Genomic DNA, 19,229 nt, shown 5'->3' on the forward strand with positions numbered 1-19,229 from the left:
CGGTTATCTGGGATACTTGCTGACAATCTCGGTTATTTGGGATACTTGCTGACAATCTCGGTTATTTGGGATACTTGCTGACAATCTAGGTAATCTGGGATACTTGCTGACAATCTCGGTTATTTGGGATACTTGCTGACAATCTCGGTTATCTGGGATACTTGCTGACAATCTCGGTTATTTGGGATACTTGCTGACAATCTCGGTTATTTGGGATACTTGCTGACAATCTCGGTTATCTGGGATACTCGCTGACAATCTTGGTTATCTGGGATACTCGCTGACAATCTTGGTTATCTGGGATACTTGCTGACAATCTTGGTTATCTGGGATACTCGCTGACAATCTCGGTTATCTGGGATACTTGCTGACAATCTCGGTTATCTGGGATACTTGCTGACAATCTAGGTTATCTGGGATACTTGCTGACAATCTTGGTTATCTGGGATACTCGCTGACAATCTAGGTAATCTGGGATACTCGCTGACAATCTTGGTTATCTGGGATACTCGCTGACAATCTTGGTTATCTGGGATACTCGCTGACAATCTTGGTTATCTGGGATACTCGCTGACAATCTTGGTTATCTGGGATACTCGCTGACAATCTTGGTTATCTGGGATACTCACTGATAATCTAGGTGATCTGGGATACTCGTTGACAATCTAATTGATCTGGGCTACTCGATAACAATCTCGGTTATCGGAGATACTCGCCGACAATCTAGGTGATGTGGGATACTAACTGACAATATCAGTTATCTGGGATACTGGCTGACAATCTTGGTTATCTGGGATACCCGCTGACAATCTTGGTTATCTGGGATACTCGCTGACAATCTTGGTTATCTGGGATACTCACTGACAATCTTGGTTATCTGGGATACTCGCTGACAATCTTGGTTATCTGGGATACTCGCTGACAATCTTGGTTATCTGGGATACTCACTGACAATCTTGGTTATCTGGGATACTCGCTTACAATCTAGGTGATCTGGGATACTCGCTTACAATCTAGGTGATCTGGGATACTCGCTGACAATCTAGGTGATCTGGGATACTCGCTGACAATCTCGGTTATCTGGGATACTTGCTGACAATCTCGGTTATCTGGGATACTCGCTGACAATCTCGGTTATCTGGGATACTTGCTGACAATCTCGGTTATTTGGGATACTTGCTGACAATCTCGGTTATTTGGGATACTTGCTGACAATCTAGGTAATCTGGGATACTTGCTGACAATCTCGGTTATTTGGGATACTTGCTGACAATCTCGGTTATCTGGGATACTTGCTGACAATCTCGGTTATTTGGGATACTTGCTGACAATCTCGGTTATTTGGGATACTTGCTGACAATCTCGGTTATCTGGGATACTCGCTGACAATCTTGGTTATCTGGGATACTCGCTGACAATCTTGGTTATCTGGGATACTTGCTGACAATCTTGGTTATCTGGGATACTCGCTGACAATCTCGGTTATCTGGGATACTTGCTGACAATCTCGGTTATCTGGGATACTTGCTGACAATCTAGGTTATCTGGGATACTTGCTGACAACCTTGGTTATCTGGGATACTCGCTGACAATCTAGGTAATCTGGGATACTCGCTGACAATCTTGGTTATCTGGGATACTCGCTGACAATCTTGGTTATCTGGGATACTCGCTGACAATCTTGGTTATCTGGGATACTCGCTGACAATCTTGGTTATCTGGGATACTTGCTGACAATCTTGGTTATCTGGGATACTCACTGATAATCTAGGTGATCTGGGATACTTGTTGACAATCTAATTGATCTGGGCTACTCGATAACAATCTCGGTTATCGGAGATACTCGCCGACAATCTAGGTGATGTGGGATACTAACTGACAATATCAGTTATCTGGGATACTGGCTGACAATCTTGGTTATCTGGGATACCCGCTGACAATCTTGGTTATCTGGGATACTCGCTGACAATCTTGGTTATCTGGGATACTCACTGACAATCTTGGTTATCTGGGATACTCGCTGACAATCTTGGTTATCTGGGATACTCGCTGACAATCTTGGTTATCTGGGATACTCACTGACAATCTTGGTTATCTGGGATACTCGCTTACAATCTAGGTGATCTGGGATACTCGCTTTCAATCAAGGTGATCTGGGATACTCGCTTTCAATCAAGGTGATCTGGGATACTCGCTTACAATCTCGGTTATTTGGGATACTCGCTGACAATCTTGGTTATCTGGGATACTCGCTGACAATCTTGGTTATCTGGGATACTCACTGACAATCTTGGTTATCTGGGATACTCGCTTACAATCTAGGTGATCTGGGATACTCGCTTACAATCTAGGTGATCTGGGATACTCGCTGACAATCTAGGTGATCTGGGATACTCGCTTTCAATCTAGGTGATCTGGGATACTAGCTTTCAATCAAGGTGATCTGGGATACTCGCTTTCAATCAAGGTGATCTGGGATACTCGCTTTCAATCTAGGTGATCTGGGATACTCGCTTTCAATCAAGGTGATCTGGGATACTCGCTGACAATCTAGGTGATCTGGGATACTCGCTTTCAATCTAGGTGATCGGGGATACTCGCTTTCAATCAAGGTGATCTGGGATACTCGCTTTCAATCAAGGTGATCTGGGATACTCGCTGACAATCTCGGTTATTTGGGATACTTGCTGACAATCTCGGTTATCTGGGATACTCGCTGACAATCTTGGTTATTTGGGATACTTGCTGACAATCTCGGTTATTTGGGATACTTGCTGACAATCTCGGTTATCTGGGATACTCGCTGACAATCTTGGTTATCTGGGATACTCGCTGACAATCTTGGTTATCTGGGATACTTGCTGACAATCTTGGTTATCTGGGATACTCGCTGACAATCTCGGTTATCTGGGATACTTGCTGACAATCTCGGTTATCTGGGATACTTGCTGACAATCTAGGTTATCTTGGATACTTGCTGACAATCTTGGTTATCTGGGATACTCGCTGACAATCTAGGTAATCTGGGATACTCGCTGACAATCTTGGTTATCTGGGATACTCGCTGACAATCTTGGTTATCTGGGATACTCGCTGACAATCTTGGTTATCTGGGATACTCGCTGACAATCTTGGTTATCTGGGATACTCGCTGACAATCTTGGTTATCTGGGATACTCACTGATAATCTAGGTGATCTGGGATACTCGTTGACAATCTAATTGATCTGGGCTACTCGATAACAATCTCGGTTATCGGAGATACTCGCCGACAATCTAGGTGATGTGGGATACTAACTGACAATATCAGTTATCTGGGATACTGGCTGACAATCTTGGTTATCTGGGATACCCGCTGACAATCTTGGTTATCTGGGATACTCGCTGACAATCTTGGTTATCTGGGATACTCACTGACAATCTTGGTTAACTGGGATACTCGCTGACAATCTTGGTTATCTGGGATACTCGCTGACAATCTTGGTTATCTGGGATACTCACTGACAATCTTGGTTATCTGGGATACTCGCTTACAATCTAGGTGATCTGGGATACTCGCTTACAATCTAGGTGATCTGGGATACTCGCTGACAATCTAGGTGATCTGGGATACTCGCTGACAATCTCGGTTATCTGGGATACTTGCTGACAATCTCGGTTATCTGGGATACTCGCTGACAATCTCGGTTATCTGGGATACTTGCTGACAATCTCGGTTATTTGGGATACTTGCTGACAATCTCGGTTATTTGGGATACTTGCTGACAATCTAGGTAATCTGGGATACTTGCTGACAATCTCGGTTATTTGGGATACTTGCTGACAATCTCGGTTATCTGGGATACTTGCTGACAATCTCGGTTATTTGGGATACTTGCTGACAATCTCGGTTATTTGGGATACTTGCTGACAATCTCGGTTATCTGGGATACTCGCTGACAATCTTGGTTATCTGGGATACTCGCTGACAATCTTGGTTATCTGGGATACTTGCTGACAATCTTGGTTATCTGGGATACTCGCTGACAATCTCAGTTATCTGGGATACTTGCTGACAATCTCGGTTATCTGGGATACTTGCTGACAATCTAGGTTATCTGGGATACTTGCTGACAATCTTGGTTATCTGGGATACTCGCTGACAATCTAGGTAATCTGGGATACTCGCTGACAATCTTGGTTATCTGGGATACTCGCTGACAATCTTGGTTATCTGGGATACTCGCTGACAATCTTGGTTATCTGGGATACTCGCTGACAATCTTGGTTATCTGGGATACTCGCTGACAATCTTGGTTATCTGGGATACTCACTGATAATCTAGGTGATCTGGGATACTCGTTGACAATCTAATTGATCTGGGCTACTCGATAACAATCTCGGTTATCGGAGATACTCGCCGACAATCTAGGTGATGTGGGATACTAACTGACAATATCAGTTATCTGGGATACTGGCTGACAATCTTGGTTATCTGGGATACCCGCTGACAATCTTGGTTATCTGGGATACTCGCTGACAATCTTGGTTATCTGGGATACTCACTGACAATCTTGGTTATCTGGGATACTCGCTGACAATCTTGGTTATCTGGGATACTCGCTGACAATCTTGGTGATCTGGGATACTCGCTTACAATCTAGGTGATCTGGGATACTCGCTGACAATCTAGGTGATCTGGGATACTCGCTTTCAATCTAGGTGATCTGGGATACTAGCTTTCAATCAAGGTGATCTGGGATACTCGCTTTCAATCAAGGTGATCTGGGATACTCGCTTTCAATCTAGGTGATCTGGGATACTCGCTTTCAATCAAGGTGATCTGGGATACTCGCTGACAATCTAGGTGATCTGGGATACTCGCTTTCAATCTAGGTGATCGGGGATACTCGCTTTCAATCAAGGTGATCTGGGATACTCGCTTTCAATCAAGGTGATCTGGGATACTCGCTTTCAATCAAGGTGATCTGGGATACTCGCTTTCAATCAAGGTGATCTGGGATACTCGCTTTCAATCAAGGTGATCTGGGATACTTGCTGACAATCTAGGTGATCTGGGATACTCGCTTACAATCTAGGTGATCTGGGATACTCGCTGACAATCTAGGTGATCTGGGATACTCGCTGACAATCTAGGTGATCTGGGATACCCGCTCACAATCTAGGTGATCTGGGATACTCGCTTTCAATCAAGGTGATCTGGGATACTCGCTTACAATCTAGGTGATCTGGGATACTCGCTTTCAATCAAGGTGATCTGGGATACTCGCTTTCAATCAAGGTGATCTGGGATACTCGCTTTCAATCTAGGTGATCTGGGATACTCGCTTTCAATCTTGGTTATCTGGGATACTCGCTGACAATCTAGGTGATCTGGGATACTCGCTTTCAATCTAGGTGATCGGGGATACTCGCTTTCAATCAAGGTGATCTGGGATACTCGCTTTCAATCAAGGTGATCTGGGATACTCGCTTTCAATCAAGGTGATCTGGGATACTCGCTTTCAATCAAGGTGATCTGGGATACTCGCTTTCAATCAAGGTGATCTGGGATACTTGCTGACAATCTAGGTGATCTGGGATACTCGCTTACAATCTAGGTGATCTGGGATACTCGCTGACAATCTAGGTGATCTGGGATACTTGCTGACAATCTAGGTGATCTGGGATACCCGCTCACAATCTAGGTGATCTGGGATACTCGCTTTCAATCAAGGTGATCTGGGATACTCGCTTACAATCTAGGTGATCTGGGATACTCGCTTTCAATCAAGGTGATCTGGGATACTCGCTTTCAATCTAGGTGATCTGGGATACTCGCTTTCAATCAAGGTGATCTGGGATACTCGCTTTCAATCAAGGTGATCTGGGATACTCGCTTTCAATCAAGGTGATCTGGGATACTCGCTTACAATCTAGGTGATCTGGGATACTCGCTTTCAATCAAGGTGATCTGGGATACTCGCTTACAATCTAGGTGATCTGGGATACTCGCTTTCAATCAAGGTGATCTGGGATACTTGCTTACAATCTAGGTGATCGGGGATACTTGCTGACAATCTAGGTGATCTGGGATACTTGCTGACAATCTAGGTGATCAGGGATACTCGCTGACGATCTTGGTTATCTGGGATACTTGCTGATAATCTTGGTTATCTAGCATACTCACTGATAATCTTGGTTATCTGGGATACCCGCTGACGATCTCGGTTATCTAGCATACTCACTGATAATCTTGGTTATCTGGGATACTTGCTGATAATCTTGGTTATCTGGGATACTTGCTGATAATCTCGGTTATCTGGGATACTCACTGATAATCTTGGTTATCTGGGATACTTGCTGATAAACTTGGTTATCTGGGATACTTGCTGATAATCTTGGTTATCTAGCATACTCACTGATAATCTCGGTTATCTGGGATACTCACTGATAATCTTGGTTATCTGGGATACTTGCTGATAATCTCGATTGTCTGGGATACTTGCTGATAATCTCGGTTATTTTGGATACTCGCTGATAATCTCGGTTATTTGGGATACTCGCTGATAATCTTGGTTATCTGGGATACTTGCTGATAATCTCGGTTATCTAGGATACTCGCTGATAATCTTGGTGATCTAGCATACTCGCTAATAATCTCGGTTATCCAGTATACTGACAATCTAGGTTATCTGGGATACTCACTGATAATCTCGGTTATCTGGGATACTCGCTGACAATGTAGGTGATCTGGGATACTCGCTGACAATCTCGGTTATCTAGCATACTCACTGATAATCTTGGTTATCTGGGATACTTGCTGATAATCTCGGTTGTCTGGGATACTTGCTGATAATCTCGGTTATTTTGGATACTCGCTGATAATCTCGGTTATTTGGGATACTCGCTGATAATCTTGGTTATCTAGGATACTCGCTGATAATCTTGGTGATCCAGCATACTCGCTGATAATCTCGGTTATCCAGTATACTGATAATCTAGGTTATCTGGTATTCTCGCTGATAATCTCGGTTATCTGGGATACTTGCTGACAATGTAGGTGATCTAGGACACTCGCTTACAATCTAGGTGATCTGGGATACTCGCTGACAATCTCGGTTATCTAGCATACTCACTGGTAATCTCGGTTGTCTGGGATACTTGCTGATAATCTTGGTTATCTGTGATACTTGCTGATAATCTCAGTTGTCTGGGATACTTGCTGTTAATCTCGGTTATTTGGGATACTGGCTGATAATCTTGGTTATTTGGGATACTCGCTGATAATCTAAGTTATCTGGGATACTTGCTGAAAATCTCGGTTATCTAGGATACTCGCTGATAATCTTGGTGATCTAGCATACTCGCTGATAATCTCGCTTATCTAGTATACTGACAATCTAGGTTATTTGGGATACTCGCTGATAATCTCGGTTATCTGGGATACTTGCTGATAATCTAGGTTATTTGGGATACTCGCTGATAATCAAGGTGATCTGGGATACTCGCTGATAATCAAGGTGATCTGGGATACTCGCTGATAATCAAGGTGATCTGGGATACTCAGTAAGAACATAAGGTACAATACAAGCACACAGGACACTCATCGACAAAAGTGGCAGTGGCACACGCGTGGGTTTTCTTGCTCAAATCACCTTTACAATAATAGTATTTAAGGAACTTTACCTTGGATACTCGTGGATAGTGTAGAGTGAAGGCTGGTCTATTCTACAATAGACCTGCATGGTCTCTGTGCCCACCAACATTCTCTGCACTTGTGACTGTCAACATCTAGGCTGAATTGCCATGCATATTGCTTATGGTTGCCCTAACTCAAATTGAAACCGATTTACATCAATAGCAGGCGATTGCATACCATAAAATAATAACCATTCACATTTTAAAAATCCTTCGTACCCTCAGTCGATTTTCACATGTTAATGCCACGTGTACCCACACAATAGCATTAATTTAATCAAACTGTAGTTTAATTTAACTCAGTTTCTTTTCCCTGCATATATCATAGACAAATTGTACCAAGACTGCTAATATTTTGCTTTTACGGTAAAAGAAATCGAACAATTATTCAATATCAATAAAACTTGATATTATGATAGAGGGAGCACCTAACATGCTCATGCTGATTCGTCAAACTTAATAAGCGCCCAAGGCTTTGATACGGGCCCTGCAAATTTTCGGTTGTGTTTGTACGAGCCGTTTGCTAAACTGGGTAAATACGGTTTAGTCACATACAGCAAAGACAAGAATTTGTCTCCCCACCGAGTAAAGAAAAACTGAGATCAAGTACACAACGCTGCTTTGTCTTACTGCCGATGAACAAGGCGCTTTTCTCTCACCAGAATTAAGTTAAGACCATGTACTATTTAGAAACAGAAGGTGGAAAGTTTAAATGATTGTGGTTTCGTGTTTTGTGATTGGAGAAGCACGCTTTGAATAAAAGTGTACACTTTTGTTATTTAGGGATCGAGGCTAGACATTTGAGGGGAGGTTGGGGGGGTTGGGGGGGTAACGACAGTTTATTCCATGTCTGGCAAACAAACAATTTCAAAATATTACATGTTTGCTAAAACGAGATTTAGCTGATTGCTTTGGTTGACTTCATATATTTGCATGCGTGACCCGAATGGTTTAAAGTGCACTGATGGCGTGCCTATGGTTATGTTTAAATGTTTATTTAAAAAATATGTTTTCAAAGAGTATGGGCGGTAGGAAAGAAATACATATATATATTTATGCCCGGTCCGGTAAATATGGTAATCGACCAAGGAAGTTCTCAATATTCTGTAGTATCGCCAACGTCGTTATCGTTGTTGACATCATTGTCGTCTGTATTATCATAACCATACTGTCGTCGTTTTCTTCACTATCGTCGTCATTATCACCGACATTATAACCGTCGTCGTCACTGCAATGATCATTCTGCCGCTTCTTAGTGTCTCATTACAATCATACATACATTAACATAAACTTCATCATCATCATTATCATCATCATCATCATTTCGATGATTATCAACTGATGACTTATGATGATGAGCACGAGACCGCGGTAGAACGCCAACTTTGTGGAGTTGCCGGGTTATATTCCAGTATACACGACGCAAGGGTAGAGCGTCTGCTCGGCAAGTGGATAGTCTGTGGTTCGATCCCCGGTTGATCTTACCAAAAGACGTCAGAAGATGTTAATTGATGTTACTCGCTTGGTCCTCTGTATGAAGGACAAGACACAACGACTGCCTGTCTCGAGCTAGGCGTATTCACGTACGAAATATCACATATGTACCTTTGTAACTTTCGTAAAATATACAGTTGAATTAAATTGAGAACCGGTCCCCATTTAATTCGGATATTATTGCTGCTTTATCTAACGTATTTCCTCGTTTAAATGCCGGGGCGCATGTTTCTTTCAGACACTCTTTACCCCAGCGTTTTACCGCAAGGATAATAATGGGGAGAATGCCCTGAATAAAGTGAGTGAGTGAGTGAGTATGGTTTTACGCCGCTTTTAGCAATATTCCAGCAATATCACGGCGGGGGACACCAGAAATGGGCTTCACACATTGTACCCATGTCGGGAATCGAACCCGGGTCTTCGGCGTGATGAGCGAACGCTTTAACCACTAGGCTACCCGACCGCCCCCTGAATAAAGACTATCCGGCGTTTCATCGAGATTCTGGCTTTTATTTGAGGACGGGCGTTACATCGAAAATACGGTAAATCAGAAACTGAGTTATCAGAAGGGGAAAGTGTTGTTTAGTGTCTTGACATTGCAACTTGACAATGTTGAATATGAATAAAATAGCTTTAGGGTGACTTTTTCTGTAAACAAAAAGTATCCATCCACAGTGTGTACCATTGTTGTTTTCACAAGTGAAAAGTTGATGCAATAAGCCTTATATATAATTTGAATAACTAAGTTTTATATTAGGAACATGTTTTGTAATAAAAATGCCATGTATAATAATCGACCTCCAGAATCTGCACTGTTTGTGACACACTTCCCCTAACCGTCGTCATAAGTTCATCACGTGACAACATAACAAATCACGTGTTGCCAGGACCACGAGATCTCATCATAAACATGTGTGTTGTCTTCGCTGTTTATAACGCTTACATAATGGTGTATTTACAGTTTGAAGTCACCATAGAGACGAGCGTCACACAATCACGCGACAATGGGAATACGAAATATCGTCTTTGTTTTTCGTGAATACGGGGACCATGTGTGCGTGCATGCATGCGTGTGTGCACATAACCTGGTTCAAAGACCATATATCAGTAAGTGGTCCCTGCCTTGTTAATACGCACTTGTTTTCGAGACACCCCAACAAAGTTCACGCTAGCTGTTCAACCTATATTTAACAGTAATTGTGATTAACACTTTCTCTTCTAAAGGTGAGTGAGTGAGTTGGGTTTAACGCCGCTTTTAACAGTATTCCAGTTATATCGCGGCGTGTCAGCTCTTCTAAAGGGGAAAACACACTTGTTTGCGTATACACATGCATGCGTTCTGCGTCTGCGTCTGCGTCTGCGTCTGCGTTCACAAATACGCGAACGAAAACAAATGTGTTTTACTCTGCATCATTTGTACCAAATCGAAATGCAACCGCAAACTAACAGGGCAGGGAGGGGTCACTCGGTGTACGCACGATTCGATCGTTTCATAAGAGTGAGTGAGTGAGTGGGTTTGGTTTAACGCCGCTTTTAACATTATTCCAGTTATGTCACGGCGTGCATGTCAGCTTAGTGTGGGAGGAAAGCCCGAAGTGATGCAGGTCTCAGACGTTTACCACTTTGGTGAAACCCGCGAGCACGGGTATGGTGCTGACAAACCTAGAAACATAATCGGGGCGAATAGGTTTCTGGCATGCCTAAGGGACGCAACTGGCATGCCCAAGGGACGCAACTCTGCACAGCGAATCGCGGCGCTTTTCATAAGAGACCATATATCTATTATATGGTCTCTGGTTTCATACATGAGACCCACTTGAGACCTACAGTGGGTACCCCGGGTAGGGTCGTGTAATAGGGGGTTGAGTACCTGGGAAGTAAATTTGGACTTATCCCAACCCTACAAACTAGTGTGTGTCAGGCCCAAGAGTTCGAGTTCTGCACGATTCCACCATTCGGATATAACACAGCATGTGAACCGAAGTATATCAATGTGCACCGACGTAGGGCATGTGATGCTTTTGAGGATAAAACAAACTGTTTTTGTTTATTTTTTCTTTTGAGTAACGCCGATATTCCATCTATATGGCGGCATTCTGTAAATAATCGAGTCTGGACCAGACAATCCAGTGATTGACACCATGAGCATCGATCTATGCATACGCAATTGGGATACGATGACACGCATCAACCAAGTCAGCGAGCCTGACCATCCGATCCCGTTAGTCGCTTCTAACGACAAGCATCGTCGCCTTTTACGACAAGCATGATTTATGTCCCTTATCCGTGTACGGATCCGCTGATCGTGGTTTTGTATCCTTAGTTCTCGCTGACTATGATCCATAATGTGTAACCATCGACATTTTCATATATTAGGGTTTTATTATCCCGAAAACTGTTTTGTTCACCGCGAACCTCTCATCATCAGCAATGGGAATGAAGGACGGAACGAAATGTTAATAAATGAATAACCTGAGAAACACGTATAAGAAAGACACTCACATAAAACGTACTAACGTACATTAAAATCATATAAACGAGGCACTTACATAGTATTAGACACTTGCAGATTCCAGGGTAGAATAGGTCTTCACAAACCCATACTTGCCGTAAAAAGCGACTATGCATGCCGTAAAAGGCGACTAACGGGATCGGGTGGTCAGGCTCGCTGACTTGGTTGATACATGTCATCGATCCCAATTGCGTGGATCGATGCTCATGATGTCAATCACTGGTTTGTCTGGTCCAGACTCGATTATTTTACAGATCGCCGTCATATAGCTTGAATATTGCTGAGTGCGGCGTTAAACAAACAAATCATGGTAGTAAACTTAACAATACAGCAATACAAATTAGTAGTATATTATGTAGTATTCATTTCTGATGTGGAAACAAATCAGAATGGTGTATGAGAGTTAAAATAATAAAATCTACTTCATCCATATATTACAAGTGTACCAAAATCCAAAGATACGTTTAATGGTCATAAGCTGAGCTGTAGATTAGGATCTAGTGCCTGAGCCATATGTCTTATCAAATTTTATCCATAGAAACACTAGAAAATATTTAGCACTTTTATGCAGTGTCAGCCTCCCCATTAACACAAAAAATTAGGCACAAAGCATCTTCCCGAGGCAAGGGAGTTAACTGACTATAAAAGTCCAGTATATAATGTTTCTGTGGGATGTACTTATTAAATTTGATCTTGGCGATATCGAGGAAGGGTAATTTTCTGTTTCCGTGAGATAACACCGAGCTCAACTTGAACGTTTCCGCCGAAAAATTAGAGACAGTGGTAAAACCCGTGGAATGCGTGTGACGCTTCTGTTCAAATCCAAAACGACAAAAAATTCCTCAACTCTCACATCTGACCACTTGTTTCACTAAGAATGTTTCCAAGTCTGTTTCAAACACTATTTCGTTTCTTTCCTACATGTTCTGATGCAGATCAATCTGTCATTTAATTTCCATGCCAGTTACACCGAGAAAAAGTTTCAGTTTCAAATAGAACACAAATTACAACGTCTATATGTGCCTAGACTGGCCATGAGCTCCAGATACAGCGTTCATCTTTGATGTCATCCTCTTGTCCTGCGCCATGACTGTGGAACTTATACCGTTAAGGTATTTTCTTTTGTACTAAAAGCCTAGGCTAGTCTAGATCAAACTAACCAAGTCTAGTTTGCTTGATTCCACACATGAAAACTGCAGAAGAAAAATATATATATATTTTAAAGAAATGTTTTTTATTGACTAAGTGTTAGTCTTGTCACCCTCCATTGTTTCGTGTATTGTGTCTCTTTTTTATCATTATAAACGACCTGGACACATTCGCTACAAGGGGCGGTCGGGTAGCCAAGTGGTTAAAGCGTTTGCTCGTCATGCCGAAGACCCGGGTTCGATTGCCGACATGGGTACATTGTGTGAAGCCCATTTTCTGGTGTCCCCCGCCGTAATATTGCTGGAATATTGCTAAAAGCGGCGTAAAACCATACTCACTCACTCATTCGCTACAAAAGCTTCGACTGGGAAGTAGCAGAAGTCCTCACGTGTAATTTGGTTTGAAGGCTATTTCAAACGTCGGTCGGGCGGTCCAGTCGTCTAAGGCGCCGCAATTCGCTGTGAGGAGTTGCGTCCCTTGTTCATGCCAGAATCCTAAAATTGTGGGTTCGAATCCCGGTTTGCCCCGATTATGTGTCTAGGTTTGTCAGCACCATATCCGTGCTCGCGGGTTTCCTCACACATCAAGCTGACACATCGTGATTTAACTGGAATACTGTTCAACTCACTCAATCGAATCAGTTTCAAAAACAAGCTGCGAGTGAGTGAGTGAGTGGGTGAGTAAATGAGTTGTGTCATAAGCTGGTTTTAGCGATATTCCAGCAATATGACGACTGGGGAAACCAGACACCAGAAATGGGCATCACACATTGAATCGAACCAGGGTCAGAGTGAGCGCTTTAACCACTAGGCCCACCACGCGAAGCTATAACAGTAAATGTGGTCCAGGGTATTTATTATAATAGAAACATAATGGAAATATTATACACTGAATAATCATCACTTTGGTCACAACATCTGGAAATGAATATAGAATGAGTGTTATATCTTCAGGGGAGACAAAGAGAGAGAGAGGGAGGGGGGGGGGGGGGGGGGATTGAGTGTCAGTCGTGTCCCGTCACCGTGGATCGATCGTCCCGGTATCGACCACCACTGGCCTGTGTGATCTACGATTGATTACCCAAAAGTGCCACAGGTGGTAGGAGCGATGAGTTGGCCCTGTAGTTGAAGCTTTCGCTTGTCACGCCGAAAGTCCGGGTTCGAATACAAACTTGGGCCCTTGTGCGTGAAGGCCCAATCAGTCTTTCAGTCAATCGCACCTATCAAAAACAGTCACCTTACGTGAAATACCGATAGTATCCAAATGCACATATTGTGAACAAACGTGTATTTGCGGTTGTCGTTGACGACGTGTGAGCTCTGTGTTAATGTTATTAAATATCTGAAAAGCGTATTAAGTTTAAATTTGCAAGCACGATATCGCAATCCTTTGAAAAAGATCGATAAATACAACAGCTCAAATAAACCCGATACTTATAAGATGTTGCCAAAACCTCTTCTTTTCACTCCACATCTTGAAAAGAGCATGTGCGCAGATGTTGTTGGGAACAATTGACATTGATTGACAGTCTCCACCGACACAGGCGATATCGATCAGACAACTGCGTTGACCGGCGAGTCTACGTCATCGCACGTGTGCTGTGTGACCACGTGCACAGCTGTGAGCTGCCTTTGAAATGTACAAGTTGTTTTGAAAGACGATGTATCAGCTGCAGTTGTAGATGACGTTTTGGTTATGGTTAAAGCGACCTTTCTCTCTTTTAAATAGGATGACAACTTCTTATTTTTCGAAGTATGGTAAGAGATACTGTCGTAAAATGTTTTCTGGAATCAATTTGTCAGGATTAAGGACTGAGTGGTTTGTTGGACCAACTGCCATATCCCATCCTGTCGATGATCACGTAACAATAACTGTTGTGTCGAACTCGAGCGGACATCAAAATAAAATCGAGACTAGACATCTGTTTGACAGACCAGACTGCATTTTTTTCATAAATTAAGGCCAGGTTTGACCTCCTAGTTCGAGTCATCAATTCTCAGTCCAACTTATTCGAACGATAAACGCTCAATGAGTGACTTTGTGAAAAGCGATGTGTTTAGTAGTTTAGATACATCCTGGGAAAAGCCAAAGGCTAGTCACCAAATTGGTTAAAATCCGTAACCAAAAATTCTTGTTCCAGTTCGTAAGGTTTCGGCACTCAAACAATCACACTGAGACATTATTATCGCGAATATATAGTAAACTCAGTATTACATATAATCATGTAATAACCTCTTTATTACCCATAATATAATATAATATAATATAATATAATATAATATAATATAATATAATATAATATAATATAATATAATATAATATCTATCTATCTATCTATGGAACCCAGCCTCCCCACGTGACGTCAACAGTAATAGCGAGACGTCAGCATCTACTCTGACGTCACCATATCTTACAATTAACAATAATGTTTGCATAACGCAAATACTTATGTCTGTATTACGTCAACAATTGTGTCTGTGCAATATCAACAATGCGTGAAATCGGCGTGTCATCGATGTTTCATTTAACGTGAATGTGGATGGATAAAAAAAAATACAACGCTCAAGTGATGCTTCAGCGCGTGTCAGTTCTCATATTCAGTGTTGATCAATTGTTTCTCTCCACAAACCTGTCAAAACGACAAACGAATCGTCATTAAAACCTGACGGCGAGCGTGCACGCAAGACAGTTTAAATGAAATTGACAAAGGTTCACTTCAATGCTTCAAAAGGAAACGATCAAAAACTTTCCAGAAGGAACTAAACCGGAAATGTTCCTGTTATTGAGTTCAATGGCGATTGGACAATTCTGGAATCTGAATCCGGTTGTGAAATGGACGCGATTATGAAGCCGGTATTTTGCAAGACTGGTTGGGGAAAAACGCTCGTGAAATCACTGTAAATGAAAACTCGCTACCTTCGTATAAAATCACCAAGTTTGTGTTTCATTTCAGAAAATAAGCACCACATACCCTTTCCTACCCACACCCATCTCAATCTGGTTTGAGGACGAGAACAAGCTTGCGCCATATTTCACGAATGTCACATCTGAGAGAATGATTGACAGCGCGTGCAATCGACAAGTCAACATACGGGTCTCCCCAGACGAGCGATTTCCCCTGCAGAACAGGAAAGAGTATTTGGCAGCGAGCCAAGTGTTTGAGAGCGGGGTTATTGGGTAGCCTCGGATGCCGCCTGAGTTGCGGTGCCCTCGAAGTTCACACAAAAATATGTACAACCCTAGACTGAGTGTTATGGCAAATATTTACCCGAGAACAATGGTATAGTGTGTCCTTTTTTTACAGAGTCCCCGAACAAGGTAACATCGTTTATCCGGACTGGTCGCATTATGTAGTTAGGTCCGCATTAACGGGTTTCAACAGAAAGTGATACTGAATATGTTAGCAAGCCAAATTGTGTCTGTGTGGTGTTGGGGTCTAGAGTACTGCATTAACGAGCCAATCCAGAAAAAAAGACTTCTCCAGTTGCCGACATGTACATTCATGAACGAAACAAGGGGGTATTCGTCCAACCATTGACTCCACAAACGCCGTCCAACATTAAGGAAAAAATATATACCTAAACACCTGTGTATAGTTTACAGCCATTTCACACACACACACACACACACACACACACACCCCCCCACCCCCACCCCCACCCCCCCCCCCCCCCCCCCCCCCCACCCCCACCCCACACACACACACCGAAATAAAAAAGATGAATGAATGAATGAATTTCACACGTTCCCTTTTCAAAATCCCAAGTACTTCCTAAGGCGGAACTATTAATATCTGGAGTGTAAACATAACAAATTGTTGTGTGATGTTTATGTTGTGTCCGCCGTTTTTTGCTGTATATCATCCCTCCTACCCAACTCACTGAACGTGAATGTTCCATTCACAATCAATACAGTTCGGTTTATATCCATCACCCCACGCCAAAGCTTACTAGGTTCAACGAGATCCAGTTTATGCAGGTGCCAGTACATCGAGATCCAGTTTATGCAGGTGCCAGTACATCGAGATCCAGTTTATGCAGGTGCCAGTACATCGAGATCCAGTTTATGCAGGTGCCAGTACTGAGAGATCAAGATTTTGCAGGTACCAGTACTGAGAGATCCAGTTCATGAAGGTGCCAAGACAGCGAGATCCAGTTTATGCAGGTGCCAGTACTGAGAGATCCAGTTTATGCAGGTACCAGTACTGAGAGATCAAGATTTTGCAGGTACCAGTACTGAGAGATCCAGTTTATGAAGGTGCCAAGACAGCGAGATCCAGTTTATGCAGGTGCCAGTACTGAGAGATCCAGTTTATGCAGGTGCCAGTACAGCGAGATCCAGTTTATGCAGGTGCCAGGACAGCGAGATCCAGTTTATGCAGGTGCCAAGACAGCGAGATCCAGTTTATGCAGGTGCCAGGACAGCGAGATCCAGTGTATCCAGGTGCCACCGTTGATTATGATTATGGTATAACATATTTTTCGATTGACGCCGTACAATAATACCCCCAACTACCCATATAATGTCCTAAAACAAGAAGATCATTAACTATGCGGGTTTGTCTTTTCACCTTAGCTGATCATGACACCAAACACAGTTTGACGTGTACTAGCCGCGAGCAAAATGATAATTGCCTTTAAAATATTCCACTATACCCCAAATAACTTCACATATCTCGATATAAGTTAACAAACAAAGTCTACAGCACCCCCGGGCAATAAAATACGGGTAGCAAAGTAAGAAGGAACATTTGCACATAACACTATACAGTCCTAGTTATCGCTCAAGTTTAACAGAACAGGGTAGGTTACCATGGAAACACGCAGCACGAGATCAGGTGGATAACGATTGGGCAGCATCTGCGTTAAACCTGATGTTTTTCAAAAGTAGAAAATTCAATATACACATACATTTCCGTCTGGGTGCACCGTTCATTGTGTGATGCATACAGATCAATAAAAATTTGCATTTACAATCTCCGTCATTTTTTTAAATGTCTTTTTTTATCCGGGCTTAATTAAATTGTTAGAGCTGGTGAGTTGTAAAACCGACAACGTCAATTTTGGTGCAGTTACCAAACCAACAGGACAACAGGTTGAAAATTTGTACTTGTGAATAATTCAACTAGAAATGAAGCAGAAAATGTCTATGACAATATCAAATACTATTCGTATGACAATTTTTCCAAGCACGAAGTTACCTTATTCGGACATACACAAAAACACAATCAAAACTAGAGGAGTATATGAACCTCAATCAAACACAATAAAAATTTGGGACGCCTAATATATAAAGATTAAAAATTTATTATGAAAAAAGATATTTTCAAGAATGTTCTTGTTTGCATTAAACTTGTGTGAAATTGAATCGGCAAGGAAACATTCCTGTTTTGATGAGGTACCATACGGGTGTCCCTTCGTTGTCCCTTCGTTGTTCACAATATCAGTCAGTGGATTTGTCTCGTCCAGACTTAATTATGCACAGGCCGGCGTCCAATATTTGGAATATTGCTCAGTGCGGCGTTAAACAACAACCGAACAACCTATACGGGTGTCTGACAGACCTAATCCGGATGTGGATTCCGGGGAGGTTAAAGTGGATTGGTTGGCTCTGTGATTTGCATGCCATCGACCCCCGATTGTGTTGATCGCGCTTTAAGTCACTGATTTGAATGTTCCAGAATCGAATACATACAGGCTGTCATGATATGGCTTAGATAATGTTGAATACGGCGGAAAACAACATTCACTCACATATTCCATTCACTTAGGCAGACTAAGAGCTTAGATAGAGCCCGTGTCATACATAGTGTAGCGGTTGGGCGAGCATCAAGTGGAGAATCATGTGTAATACCATGAAGGGACCTGTCGTTGTCAAGTCAGCTTTCCTCCTCATGTTAGAAGAGGCGTGTGTGAGCTCAACACCGCCTCTTACTTCGCACTTCCGCCATTTTGAAAGCTAAAATAATCGAAAGCTCCTCACATCACTTCCGACTTCCAGCTTTCAAAGAACAGGGTTGTGTTTCCAACTTTCTGTCTTTTATGTCAGAATTAGGAAGGTTGAAGTACCTGTCTTCATCGCCAGCTTCAGTCAAAATAGACATTTATTTCTGTATTACGACATTTAGTTTAGGCCGTCTGGGGTTTAATGTCACTCATCTTCAGTTGGTCCAAAACTACCCGTCCCGCTGAAACATTAGCCTTCATATTTAACTGTCTTTAAAACACAGAAACAGTTGCACTTCGAATAAAACATTAAAAAAAAAAAATAGTGAACCAACTTTGCAGTCTTGTCAGTTGTTTACCTGCAACCCCTCCTAACGCCATCGACCAAATGGCGACACCACGAACGGTCTTCACGAATTAACCGCCTCCGTGGTCTAGTGGTAGAGCGTC

Source organism: Haliotis rufescens, unplaced genomic scaffold, assembly GCF_023055435.1.
Source record: "Haliotis rufescens isolate VD_foot unplaced genomic scaffold, xgHalRufe1.0.p SCAF_13, whole genome shotgun sequence".
NCBI classification, from domain to species: Eukaryota; Metazoa; Mollusca; class Gastropoda; order Lepetellida; family Haliotidae; genus Haliotis; species Haliotis rufescens.